Genomic DNA, 14459 nt, shown 5'->3' with positions numbered 1-14459 from the left:
AAATCTGAGTTTCCACCTTAAAAAGCTAGAAAAAGTGATCAGCATCATGGCATTATGAGATGGCTCTCCTTTGATCTACAACCAGAAAACATCCATAACTCAACAGAGGTGTCCCTCCCCAACACATCAGGCTGGCCAGAGAATGCCACACACTTGTACACTTAAAGGTGGGTAGATGGAACACATGGAAGAAGTGGAACCAGGGAAACAAAAAGGCAAGAATTCTGGAGTGGGTTGCCACTTTCTTCTCCAGAGATCTTCCCCACTCAGGGATCAAACCCATGTCTCCTGCATAGGCAGATGGATTCTTTGCCACTGGACCACCTGGGAAGCGGGACAGATGGGATAAAGGACGAAAAAGTGCTCTTTGTCAAATTATGCGGCTTAGGTAAGAGAAACCAAAAACCTGTGCTATAGCGCCACCTACTGGGGAACCAAGAGAATAGCCCCTAATTATTAATCTATTTAATCATTATTGTTTCAGTCCTCAAGTCATGTTCCACTCTATTGCAACCCCATGGACTGTAGTCCACCACGCTCTTCTGTCCCTGGGATTTTCCAGGCAAGAGTACTGGAGTGCATTGCCATATCCTTCTCCAGGGAATCCTTCTGACCCAGGGATCGAACCCACGTCTCCTGCATTAGCAGCTGGATTCTTTAACACATTCAGTTCAGTTCAGGTCAGTCGCTCAGTCGTGTCCGACTCTTTGTGACCCCATGAATCGCAGCACGCCAGGCCTCCCTGTCCATCACCAACTCCTGGAGTTCACCCAGACTCACGTCCATCGAGTCAGTGATGCCATCCAGCCATCTCATCCTCTGTCGTCCCCTTCTCCTCCTGCCCCCAATCCCTCCCAGCATCAGAGTCTTTTCCAATGAGTCAACTCTTCACATGAGGTGGCCAAAGTACTGGAGTTTCAGCTTTAGCATCATTCCTTCCAAAGAACACCCAGGGCTGATCTCCTTTAGAATGGACTGGTTGGATCTCCTTGCAGTCCAAGGGACTCTCAAGAGTCTTCTCCAACACCACAGTTCAAAAGCATCAATTCTTCGGCGCTCAGCCTTCTTCACAGTCCAACTCTCACATCCATACATGACCACAGGAAAAACCATAGCCTTGACTAGACGAACCTTTGTTGGCAAAGTAATGTCTCTGCTTTTGAACATGCTATCTAGGTAGGTCATAACTTTCCTTCCAAGGAGTAAGTGTCTTTTAATTTCATGGCTGCAGTCACCATCTGCAGTGATTTTGGAGCCCCCCAAAATAAAGTCTGATACTATTTCCACTGTTTCCCCATCTATTTCCCATGAAGTGATGGGACCAGATGCCATTTTCTTAATTTTCTGAATGTTGAGCTTTAAGCCAACTTTTTCACTCTCCACTTTCACTTTCATCAAGAGGCTCTTTAGTTCTTCTTGACTTTCTGCCATAAGGGTGGTGTCATCTGCATATCTGAGGTTATTGATATTTGTCCCAGCAATCTTGATTCCAGCTTGTGCTTCTTCCAGCCCAGTGTTTCTCATGATGTACTCTGCATATAAGTTAAATAAGCAGGGTGACAATATACAGCCTTGACGAACTCCTTTTCCTATTTGGAACCAGTCTGTTGTTCCATGTCCAGTTCTAACTGTGGCTTCCTGACCTGCATATAGGTTTCTCAAGAGGTAGGTCAGGTGGTCTGGTATTCCCATCTCTTTCAGAATTTTCCACAGTTTATTGTGATCCACACAGTCAAAGGCTTTGGCATAGTCAATAAAGCAGAAATAGATGTTTTTCTGGAACTCTTTTGCTTTTTCCATGATCCAGCGGATGTTGGCAATTTGATCTCTGGTACCTCTGCCTTTTCTAAAACCAGCTTGAACATCTGGAAGTTCACGGTTCACATATTGCTGAAGTCTGGCTTGGAGAATTTTGAGCATGACTTTACTAGCGTGTGAGATAAGTGCAATTGTGCGGTAGTTTGAGCATTCTTTGGCATTGCCTTTCTTTGGGATTGGAATGAAAACTGACCTTTTCCAGTCCTGCAGCCACTGCTGAGTCTTCCAAATTTGCTGGCATATTACGATCACGTAAAAATAAACTGGCTGAGGAACAACTCATCAAGCACCATGAAAAACCGCAGTAACATGGAATATTGTGAGCTACCTCATAGAGTATTCAAAATAATTGTTATGTAGAAATTCAAGCTACAAGAAAACTCAGAAATGCAGTTCCGTGAACTCAGGAAACAATCAACGAGCATAAGGAATGCTTTACCAAAGAAGTTGAAACTCTAAAAAAGCACCAAACAGAAATAATTCTGGAGCCAAATAACTGAATAAGTGAGATTAAGAACACAATAGAAAGCACTGGAAATAGAGCAGACCATATGGAAAAGAGAGTTAGCCGGCTCTAAGGTAGAAACCTAGAAATGATGCAGGTAGAAAGGAAGAGAAATGTAAGATAAAAAAGAGATAGAAATTCTATGGAACTATCCAACTCTATTAGGAATGGAAATATTAGGTAATGGGTATCCCAGGAGAAGAGAGGGAGAAAGGAATAATTTGAAGAAATAACAGCTGACAACATCTCAAACATAGGGGAGGAACTGGATATACCAGTCTACGAAGCTAATAGGACATATAATTACCCCCAGTACAAAAAAAAACACTTCTCCAATACACATTATATTAAACTGCTAAAAGTTAATGATAAATAAAAAATTTTAAAGGCACCCAGGGAAAAATGATGACAACCTACAAATGAGTCCCATTAGGCAATCAGCAGATTTCTCAGCAGAAATTCAACAGGACAGAAGAGAGTGGAATAACACACTCAAAATATCAAAAAATAAAACAGTCATCCCAAAGTACTCTATCCAGCAAAGTTATCATTAAAGATATGAAGGATAAAGGCTTTCCCAGCCAAACAAAGGCCAAGGGAATTTATCAAACTAAATTTGCCTTAAAAGAAATGTTGAAAGGAGCTCTTCTATTTGAAACAAAAAGGCAAAAGTACACAAAACTTTGAGTAAGGTGGAAAACATGCAGAAAGAATCAGAAAATTAGAGCTGTATATCAGAATAGGTAAACAGTTACAGTGTAAAGGTTAAAAGAGAAAAAGGAGTAAAAATATCTATAGTTACTTCAACTTGGTAACGAACTCACACTATAGAAAGGGAAAAATTGAGACAACAAAAGCATAAAAGGGGAAGAAAAAATGGATGGAAGTCGTACAGGAAAGTGAAGATAAGGTACCATCAACAGAAGAAAAACTGTTTTATTTATAAGAAGTTTCATATAAACTTCATGGCAACCAGAGAACATAAATCTGGACCAGAGGCATGATGCATTAGATAAAGAGAAAATTGAGGGCTTCCCAGGAGAAATATCAGCAACCTCAGATATGCAGATGATACCACTAATGGCAGAAAGGGAAGAGGAACTAAAGAGACTCGTGATGATGACCGTGAAAAGCAAGACTGAAAAAGTTGGCTTAAAACTCAACATTCAAAAAACTAAGATCAGAGCATCCAGTTCCATCACTCCATGGCAAATAGATGGGGAGAAATGGAAACAGTGACAGATTTTCTTTTCTTGGGCTCCAAAATCACTGCAGACAGTGACTGCTACCACGAAATAAAAGACACTTGATTCTTGGAAGAAAAACTATGACAAACCAAGACAGCATATTAAAAAGCAGAGACATCATTTTGCTAACAAAGGTCCATATAGTCAAAGCTATGGTTTTTCCAGTAGCCATATACAGATGTGAGAGTTGGACCATAAAGAAGTCCGAGCCCCAAAGAATTGATGCTTTCAAACTGTGGTGCTGGAGAAGACTTTTGTCTTCTCCATGAGAAGACAAATCCATGTCCATGAGAGTCCCATGGACAGCAAGGACATCAAACCAGTCAATCCTAAAGAAAATCAACCCTGAATATTCATTGGAAGGACTGATGCTGAAGCTTCAATACTTTGGCCACCTGATGTGAAGAGCTGACTTACTGGAAAAGACTGTGATGCTGGGAGAGATTGAGAGCAAGTGGAGAAGGGAGCGATAGAGCGGTTGGATGGCATCACTGAGGCAATGGACAAACTCTGGGAGATGGTGAAGGACAGTGAAGCCTGGAGTGCTGCAGTTCATGGGGTCACAAAGAGTCAGGCATGATTACCAACTGAACAATAACAACAACCGGTGGCTCAGTGGTAAAGAAGCCTCCTGCCAATGCAGTAGATACAGGTTTGATCCCTGATCTGGGAGGATCCCACATGCCACGGGACAATCAAGCCCATACATCACAACTATTGAGCCTGGGCTCTAGAGCCTGGGAACTGAGACTACAGATGCCTGTGCACCTGAGAGCCCATGCTCCACAAAAAGAGAAGTCACTGCAATGAACCCCACGCACTGCAACCAGAGCATAGGCCCCGCCTGCCACAATAGTAAGAAAAGCCCACACAGCAATGACGACCCACCACAGCCAAAAATAAAAGTAATTTTTTTTTAAATAGAAAATTTGAGAAAAACATCACAGAAAAACCACCAACTAAAATGGAAGACAGAAACACAAGGAAAAAGAAACACCGGAGATACAGAGCAAAAAGCAAGCAAAGATAAACTGGCATCCTAAATCCTCATGTATCTATAATCACCTAAATGCAAATGGATTGAATATACCAAGCAAAAGAAACAGATGGATTAAAAAATAAAACCAAGTGATGTGCTGCCTCCATTAGGCTCATCCTAGTTCTAGAGACAAACATAAGCTCAAAGTGAAGAAATGAAAGATGATACTCCAAGCAAATAGCAGCCAAAAGAAAACTGGTATAGCCATACTTAGATCAAACAAAGTAGACTTCAAGCTAGAACAGGTAACAAGAGATAAAGACGGGCATTATATAATAATAAAGAGAACAATTCCTCAAGAAGACATAACAGTTATTAATGTATATGCACCTAACCTAAAAGGATAGGCCTCCCAGGTGGATCAATGGTAAAGACTCCATCTGCCAATGCAGGAGACACAGGTTCAACCCTTGGATCGGGAAGATCCCCTGGAGAAAGAAATGGCAACCCACTCCAGTATTCTTGCCTGGGAAATCCCAGGGACAGAGGAGCCTGGCGGGCTACAGTCCATGGGGTCACAAAAGAGTCAGACATGACTTAGCAACTAAACAACAACAAGCATAAGAGTACCAACATATACATCAAAAGGGAGAAATCGATAGTAACACAGTAATAGTAGGGAACTTTAATGTCCCACTTACACCAATGGATAGGTCATCCAGACAGAAAATCAGAAAGGAAAGACCAACTTTAATTAAATAATAGGCCAAATAAGCTTGACAGATTTATTTAGAACCTTTTATCTGATTGTAACTGAATACACACTCTTCTCAGGTACACATGGAACACTCTTAAAGAAATAATAGTGTATTTACAGGGTACAGAATGAATATACAAAAATCTGTTGTATTTATATACACTAACGACAAGCTAGCAGAAAGGGAAATAAAGAAAACAATCCCATTTACAGTCTCAACAAAAAGAATAAAATATCTAGGAATAAATTTAGCTAAGGAGGTTAAAGAACTGTACACTGAAAATATCAGTTATTGCTGAAAGAAATTGAAAAAGATACAAAGAGATGGAAATATATTCCGTGTTCATGGACTGAAAGAATTAACATTGTTAAAATGTCCATATTACCTAAAGCAATCTACTTAAATGTAATCACTATCAAAATTCCAAAGACGTTTTTCACAGAAATAGAACCAAAATATCATAAAATTTATATGGAACCATGAAAGACCCTGAATATATATATAGCTAAAGTAATACTGAGGAAAAAGAACAAAGCTGGAGGTATCATGCTCTCTGCTTTTGAATTTTGCTACAAAGCTATAGTAATTAAAATAGTACCTTACCTGCCTCCTGAGAAACCTGTATGCAGACCAAGAAGCAACAGTTAGAACCAGACATGAAACAACAGAGTGGTTCAAGATTGGGAAAGGAGTATGTCAAGGCTGTATACTGTCACCCTGCTTATTTAATTTCTATGCAGAGTACATCATGTGAAATGCCAGGCTGGATGAAGCACAAGCTTGAATCAAGATTGCCAGGAGAAATATCAATAACCTCAGATATGCAGATGAACTACTCTTTATGGCAGAAAGTGAAGAGCTAAAAATCCTGTTGATGAAGGTGAAAGAGGAGAGTGAAAAAGCTGGCTTAAACCTCAACATTCAGAAAACTAAGATCATGGCATCTGGTCCCATCTCTTCATGGCAAATAGATGGGGAAAGAATGGAAACAATGACAGACTTTATTTTCTTGGGCTCCAAAATCACTCCAGATGGTGACTGCAGCCATGAAACTAAAAGATGCTTTCTCCTTGGAAGACAAGCTATGACAAATCTAGACAGCATATTAAAAAGCAGAGACATTACTTTGCCAACAAAGGTCCATCTAGTCAAAGCTATGCTTTTTCCAGTAGTCATGTATGGATGTAAGAGTTGGACCATAAAGAAAGCTGAGTGCCAAAGAATTGATGCTTTTGAACTGTGGTGTTGGAAAAGACTCTTGAGAGTCCCTTGGACTGCAAGGAGATCCAGTCAGTCCATCCTAAAGGAAATCTGTCCTGAATATTCATTGGAAGGACTGATGCTGAAGCTGAAGCTCCAATACTTTGGCCACCTGATGCAAAGAGCTGATTCATTTGAAAAGACCCTGATGCTGGGAAAGACTGAAGGCAGGAGGAGAAGGGGATTACAGAGGATGAGATGGTTGGATGGCATCACCAACTCAATGGACATGAGTTTGAGCTAGCTCTGGGAGATGGTGAAGGACAGGGAAGGCTGGCACACTGCAGTCCATGGGGTTGCAAACAGCTGGACACGACTGAGCAACTGAACAACAACAACAAATCTATAGTAATCAAAACAGTACTGTGTTATCAGAAAAACAGACACATGGATCAGTGGGACAGAATTGAGAGCCCAGAAATAAACCCACATGTGTTTGGTCAATTCATTTATAAGAAAGGAGCATAGAACATACGAGGGAGAAAGAATAGTCTCTTTAATAAATGGTGCTGAGAATATGGGAAAGGAATGAAACTAGACTATTATCTCATACCATACCAAAAAATCAACTCAAAATGGATAAAAGACTTGAGTGTAAGAACTAAAACCATAAAACTCCTAGAGGAAAACATAGGCAGTAATCACTTTGACTTAGGTCTTAGGAGTATCATTCTAGATATGTCCCCTCAGGCAAGGGAAACAATGGCAAAAACAAACAAATGGAACTACATCAAACTAAAAAGCTTCTGTACAGCAAAGGAAACCATGAACGAGAGGAAAAGACAACCTACTGAGTGGAAGAAGCTATTTGCAAAGCATATATCTGATAAGGGGTTAATACCCAATTACAGGGTGCTGCTGCTGCTAAGTCGCTTCAGTTATGTCCAACTCTGTGCGACCCCATAGACGGCAGCCCACCAGGCTCCCCTGTCCCTGGGATTCTCCAGGCAAGAACACTGGAGTGGGTAGAAGGGTTCAATTCCTGGTAGGGGAACTAAGATCCTGCCTAGCACACATGGCCAAAAAAGACAGGTAGAATTTAGGCAAAGGAAGGGTAGAATATTTCTACCTATACAGGAAGTATTGTGAGACAAAGCAGGGAGATAAAAGGAACACCTAATTTCTGAAATTATATAAACATTACATGGATTGGCAAGTAATGCAGGCTGAAGTTTTAAAAACTTTTATTTTGCAATAACTATAGATTCACAGAAAGTTTGAAAAAAATGTAAAGGGAGGGCCTCTGCACCCTTCACCCAGTTTTGGCCAGTGGTAACATTTGCTATTGTGCAATAGCAAATCCAGGAAATGGACATTATTATAATCCACAGTTTATTCAGATTATACCAGTTTTACACACACTCGTTTGTGTGTGTGCATGTTTGTACTTTGAAGCAATTTTATCACATATTTAGACTGATGTTACCACTACCCCAGTCAAGACACAGAACAGTTGCATCACAAGGATTCCTGGCGCTACCTTTTCAGGTTGTTGTTCAGTCGCCCAGTCGTGTCAGCATGGACTGCAGCACACCAGGTCTCCCTGTCCCTCACCACCTCCCAGAGTTTGCCCAACTTTACGTTCATTGCATTGGTGATGTCATCAAGCCATCTCATCCTCTGATGATCTCTTCTACTTCTGCCCTCAATCTTTCCCAGCATCAGAAACAAAAGAAAGTGAAGTCACTCAGTCATATCCGATTCTTTGCAACCCCTTGGACTGTAGCCCACAAGGCTCCCCTGGTCCATGGGATTTTCCAGGCCAGAGTACTGGAGTGGGTTGCCATTTCCTTCTCCAGAGGATCTTCCAAACCCAGGGATCAAACCTGGGTCTCCCACATTGCAGGCAGATGCTTTACCATCTGAGCCACCAGGGAAACTTTTCCCAGCATCAGGGACTTTTCCAATTAGTTGTCTGTTCACATCAGATTACCAAAATACTGGAGCTTCAGCTTCAGCATCAGTCCTTCCAGTAAATACTCAGGGTTGATCTCCCTAAGATTGACTAGTTTGATCTCCTTGCTGTCCAAGGGACTTTCAGGAGTCTTCACCAGCACCACAGTTTGAAGGCATCAATTCTTTGGCGTTCTGCCTTCTTTATAGTCCAGCTCTCACAACTGTACATGACCACTGGGAAGACCGCAGCCTTGACTATACGAACCTTTGTTAGCAGAGTAAGGTCTCTGCCTTTCAACACACTGTCTAGGTTTGTCATTGCTTTCTTGCCAAGAATAGCTTTCCTGCTTTTCATAGCCACAGTCAATTCCTGTCTTTCCTGCTCCACACTCTCTGTAACCTCTGGCAATCACTAACCTGTTCTCTATCTCTATAACTTTGTGGCAAGAGTGCTGTCTTTTCAATTAAAATATAGCTTTGCTGTTGCTGCTGTTTAGTAGCTAAGTCATGTCTGACTCTTTACTACCCCATGGACTGTAGCCCACCAGGCTCCTCTGTCGCTGGGATTTTCCAGACAAGAATACTGGAGTGGGTTGCCACTTCATTCTCTAGGGATTGGAGAAGTTCTTCCCAACCCAGGGACTGAAGTTGCGTCTCCTGCTTGGCAGGTGGAGTCTTTACCACTGAGCCACCTGGGAAGCACAAAATATAGCTTTAATCATACCTGATGTTATTTTGCAAGAAACTTAGTAGCATCTTCACCTTGGACTTAAAACTTCATCAGTAATCTTTTCATTTAGTAGTCAGATTTTATTCTAAGTCAGTCAGTTTATAGTCGGTCAATTTATACTAAGGTTATTGCAAACGAACTGTCTTTAAATTTCTATCCTCCAGTTCTTCTTGCCTTTTACTCTGAAAGATGATTTTATCAAATACTCTACAAAATACCTGTGACCATCAGGTGTGAGTGACTTTACTCATTAGCTGTGAATGGCTTCCAGCTTTGTTTTAAAAACTTTCTTCAGTACATCTTCACTGAGCCTTTCTTCCCCTTCTATGGAACAGGTGTTTTTATTCATCTGTTTATTGTGGAGACTTTCTCTGAAAGTATTCCCTCCTTCTCTAAGATAGTTATCCACACACACCTTTCCCTCTTTAACTGCTTCTTTTATGTGCATGAGTGTTTTTAACCCTATTACAAATCAATGTTGAGTATCCAGGTCAGAATAAGTTCTCAGCCACAAAGGAATTGCAGCCTAGCAAGGGAGATACAACCTATGCTAAGGGCTGAAATTCAGCCAGGGCACACCAGTGCAACCCTACTGGTTGCCAGATACCAAAATACTTCTGTTCTAATTGATAAAAAGCTGATGCTATGGACCCCATGCCTTGTCAACCCAAAACCACAACCTTTGGCACAACCAGGTCCTACCTCTGAGACCCACCAGACACCCCTATGATCCAGCAAACAAAGATCTGGAGTTTTAGACAGCTCTGCAATGATATTTTGAATATTGCTCCACCCTCTATCACTAAATACAATAAAGTATGATAAAATGCTATTATATATTGATGATTTAAATGAAGTGTTAAAAAAACTCAGAGAACGGAGTACATATTGGGATGGGACTAAGAAAGACAAGAGAGCATCCAGGAAAAGTTTACAGACTTCCAAACTCTCAATTAATAGTAGTAATCCCATGAACTTCCCTGGCAGTCGTGGTTAAGACTCTGTGCCTCCACTGCAAGGTGTGCGGGTTGAATCCCTGGTTGGGGAACAAGATCCCTCATGCCTTGCATCACAGCCAAAAAGTAAGGGGAAAAAAAATTCATTCATTCATTCATTCATTTAAAATATAGTAATAATAAATGCCATTTATTAAGTGCTTACTCTATCATAGGCCCTGTGCCAAATACCTTTAACAAATATTCACTTCATTTATTCCTCATAAAATCATAGGACATATACAATTACAATTCCACTTGACAGATGAGCAGTATTGATCTTCAGTCAGTTCACAGTGGTACAGCTGAACCAGTCATTCAAAGTCACCTGTTTTGATGGGTCACAGTGTTTGTTGCGATCAGTCAGCACTTGAACTCTATCAGTTACTAAGATTTTTGAATATCACCCCTACAAATAAGAAAACTGACCCTGGAAGATAAACCAGCTGCACAAGATCACATAATAAATAACAGAACTGGAGTTTCAATCCAAGACTGAGGAACTCTTAAGTTCATGAATACAGCTTTTTAAAAAATTCATAATATAATAATATGCTTAATAAATTGATATAACATATATTAATATAATATATATTATAACATAAACATAATAAAAACTTGGGTTGGTCCAAAAGCTTGTTCAGGTTTTCCCTATGGGTACAATAAAACTGGAAAGAACTTTTGGGCCAACCCAATAATATGTTTCCTTTCTTTGTATCTTCTGGGAAAATGACAGTGATGCTATATGTTTTTAATCTCCCTAAAGCTTCCCATAAAAACAGAAAAATAGGGTAGGAAAGCCAAAACTCAACAACAAACCAGGTGGCTGGGTATTCTCACAAACTCTCAAATTTGAGTAGGTAGGAATCAAACTCCAACAGTGGAAAATCTCACATGGTGTCAGCAGCAACACAAGGAGGTCTTCCGAAAGCTGGAGAGCCCCCCAAACGACCACAGATATTCTTGGAAATGCTCCCAGGGCCAATCTGAGGAGCTTTGCAGACTCCAAGTCCCAAGTAAGAGCAGAAGGGCTGGAGTAGTGTGAGCCCCATGAACTCTCAACTCTAAGTGACCAAAGCTTTCTTCCAGGGCAAAGCCCACCTTAAGGAGAGACTGCGGAAACAGAATTGAGCAGAGCAAACTGAGCAGGTTGGGCTTCCCAGATGGCGCTAGTGATAAAGAACCCGCCTGCCACAATGCATGAGACGTATGAGATGAAGGTTCGATCTCTGGGTGGGGAAGATCCCCTGACAGAGGTTACGGCAACCCACTCCAGTATTCTTGCCTGGAAAATCCCATAGACGGAGGAGGCTGGCAGGCTACATTCCATGGGGTCACAAAGAGTCAACCACAACTGAAGCGACTTGGCACGCAAATTGATCAGGTCAGGAACAGAAAGAAGAAAGGAAGCAGAAGGAGTACTTTACAACAGCAGCAGCAGAGGGCGCTCTAGAACTGAGAGGTTAAAAAAAAGATATTAACCTTCACTGAAAAGTTGCTCAGTCGTTTCCCACTCTTTGCAACCCGATGGACTATACAGTCCATGGAATTCTCCAGGCCAGAATACTGGAGTGGGTAGTTGGTTCCTTCTCCAGAGGATCTTCCCAATCCAGGGATCGAGCCCAGGTCTTCCACAATGCAGGCAGATTCTTAACCGTCTGAACCACCAGGGAAGCCAAGTACTCATTTCACTTAAACACGGGCAAGCAAATAGATCACATAACTGAAACTCATAAAAGTTACTATGAGAAAAAAAGGAATAAGCAGAATAACATCCCTACAGACAATAAAGGCACACTAAAAAACATGCCCACAAACGGATGAAAACATAATCTTATATTCCAAAGTAAGCCAAAAAATGAAATATTCCCCAAAGTTTTCTGAATCTGATTTAAAACAGTGGCAACAGCAATAAGCTGAGATTCAGGAACCTCAAGCAATCTCCCAAGACTTTCAGGAAACCACACTTTGACCTGCCATAATCAAATTACTAAAAACCAAAAGAGAAGAGAAAATCTTAAAAACAAGGAGAGCAGGAAAAGGACACATGCGTAAGAAATATGGCTGGTTTCTCTTCAGAAACAACAGAGGCAAGAAGGAAATGAAATAGTCCTAGTGTGGTGAAAGGGAAGAAACTGTCAACCTAGAATTCTCAATTTGTATTTTAAAACTTCCTACACTCTTGGGGAAAGGAATTTATAAAATTAAAAAGAATGACAATGAAATCACTATATATTGAAATCTATGAGATGCATGTAAAGCAGTGATCAGAGAAAAATTCATTGTACTAAACACTGTTAATCAAAAGTTTTATTAAATTAATTAAACTTCCAGGTCAAAAACAAGGAAAATATAATAAACAAACCAAAAAAAAAAAAAGCAATAGGAGGAATAATGAAGATAAAAGCAGAAATGAGTGAGAATAGTAAAGCAGCAGGCATAAATCTAAATCCTATTTTTAATAGCTTTATTGAAATGTAATTAACTATAATTCACTCATTTAAAGTGTACTATTCAATGGCTTTTATATATTCACAGACTTGTGTAACCATGACCACAATCAATTTTAGAACATTTCATCACCTCAAAATGAAACCTCACATCCCTTAACTGTCACTTCCCCAATGTCCCCACCTACCCTCACAGCCCCAGGCAACCAGTAATCAACTTCTGTCTCTGCTGTGGTTGTTGCTCAGTCACTGAGTCCTATCCAACTCTGTGATCCCACGGACTGCAGCATGCCAGGCTTCCCTGTCCTTCACTATCTCCTGAAGTTTGCTCCAATTCATATCCATTGAGTTGGTGATGCTGCCTAACCATCTCATCCTCTGCCACCCCCTTCTTCTTTTGCCTTCAATCTTTCCCAGCATTAGGGTTTTTTCCAATGAGTCAGCTCTTCACATCAGGTAGTCAAAATATTGAAGCTGAAGCTTCAGCAGCAGTGTCCGCAGATATGCCTATTTGTGCCATGTCATAATAGAGTCATACAAAATGCTGCCTTGGCCACTGGCTTCTTTCACTTAGCAGAACATTTTCAGCCTTCGTTGTGAAAATGGTTTATATATTGTATAGATTAAAAGAGAAATACTCAGAAGCAGAAATAAAATTATGCATATGGATGTTAACTGTGTTAATTGCATTCTGTATAATAAAAATTAGAAAATTGCCAAAATGTCTAACGGTAAAAAAATAATTAAGTTGACCTAGCATACCCTTAAGACAGAATATTTACATTGCCATTTAAAAATGTTATAAATATGAAATGAAATATGCACAAAGCCACTTATTTTGACACTATGTGTATTAGTAAAGACTGGGTTTAACTGAATATCCTATTAATTGGAGAATAGTCAGACAAATTATGATTTTCAATGGAGTTCTGTGAATCTCTAAAACGAAATAATGAATATCTCTTCACATGGCCATGGAGTGATTTCCAGGATATAGTGTCAAAAAAAAACCAAACTTCTATGAGTTAGAAGGATATGGATAATATGCTGTATTTTGTATAGAAAATAGGGGAGGGGAGAAAGATTAATATGCTTTTGCTAATTTTTTTTTAAATAGATGAAAAAAATCTAATCATTTTATAGGAAGTGAGTGAGGAACAGAGGAAAGGAAACAGGGATGGGAGCCAGACCACTCCAGATTTTCTAATTTTTATTTTGGAAACAAGTATTATTTCACATAATTAAAAAACAAAATTAAATTTATAAAACCTGTTCAAAGCAAAAATTAAACAAATGAACTTAACTCTGGATAAAGTTATTGGTATAACCACTTTTAGAAAAATTATTATGGCTTTAAAGCCCTGTATGGGCTCAGTAGTAAAGAATCTGCCTGCCAGTGCAGGAGACTTGGGCTCAATCCCTGGATCAGGAAGATCCCCTGGAGAAGGAAATAGCAACCCACTCTAGTATTCTTGCTGGGAAATCCTATGGACAGAGGAACCTCATGGGATACAGTCCATGAGATCCCCAAAGAGTCAGACATGGCTTAGTGACTAAACAACAATAACAATTTTGACTGTACACTTAAGGAAAAAAAAAACCTGCAAAGATATCTTAAATTGAATTCAACTGGTTTGTTTTTGTATTAATATTGTTACTTTGAAGGTATTACAATGGTTTATATGTAATATCAAATGTCTGTGTTTGTTGGGTAAAAAATCAAGTAAGTAATGACATTAGTGTTGTTGAAAACCAATTTTTTCACAATAAGAAAATGAGATGCAAAAATAAAATCAAAGAATGAAAAATTTGATACCCTTT

Source organism: Bubalus bubalis, chromosome 8 (assembly GCF_019923935.1).
Source record: "Bubalus bubalis isolate 160015118507 breed Murrah chromosome 8, NDDB_SH_1, whole genome shotgun sequence".
NCBI classification, from domain to species: domain Eukaryota; kingdom Metazoa; phylum Chordata; class Mammalia; order Artiodactyla; family Bovidae; genus Bubalus; species Bubalus bubalis.
Note: the sequence above shows the minus strand (reverse complement) of the source record.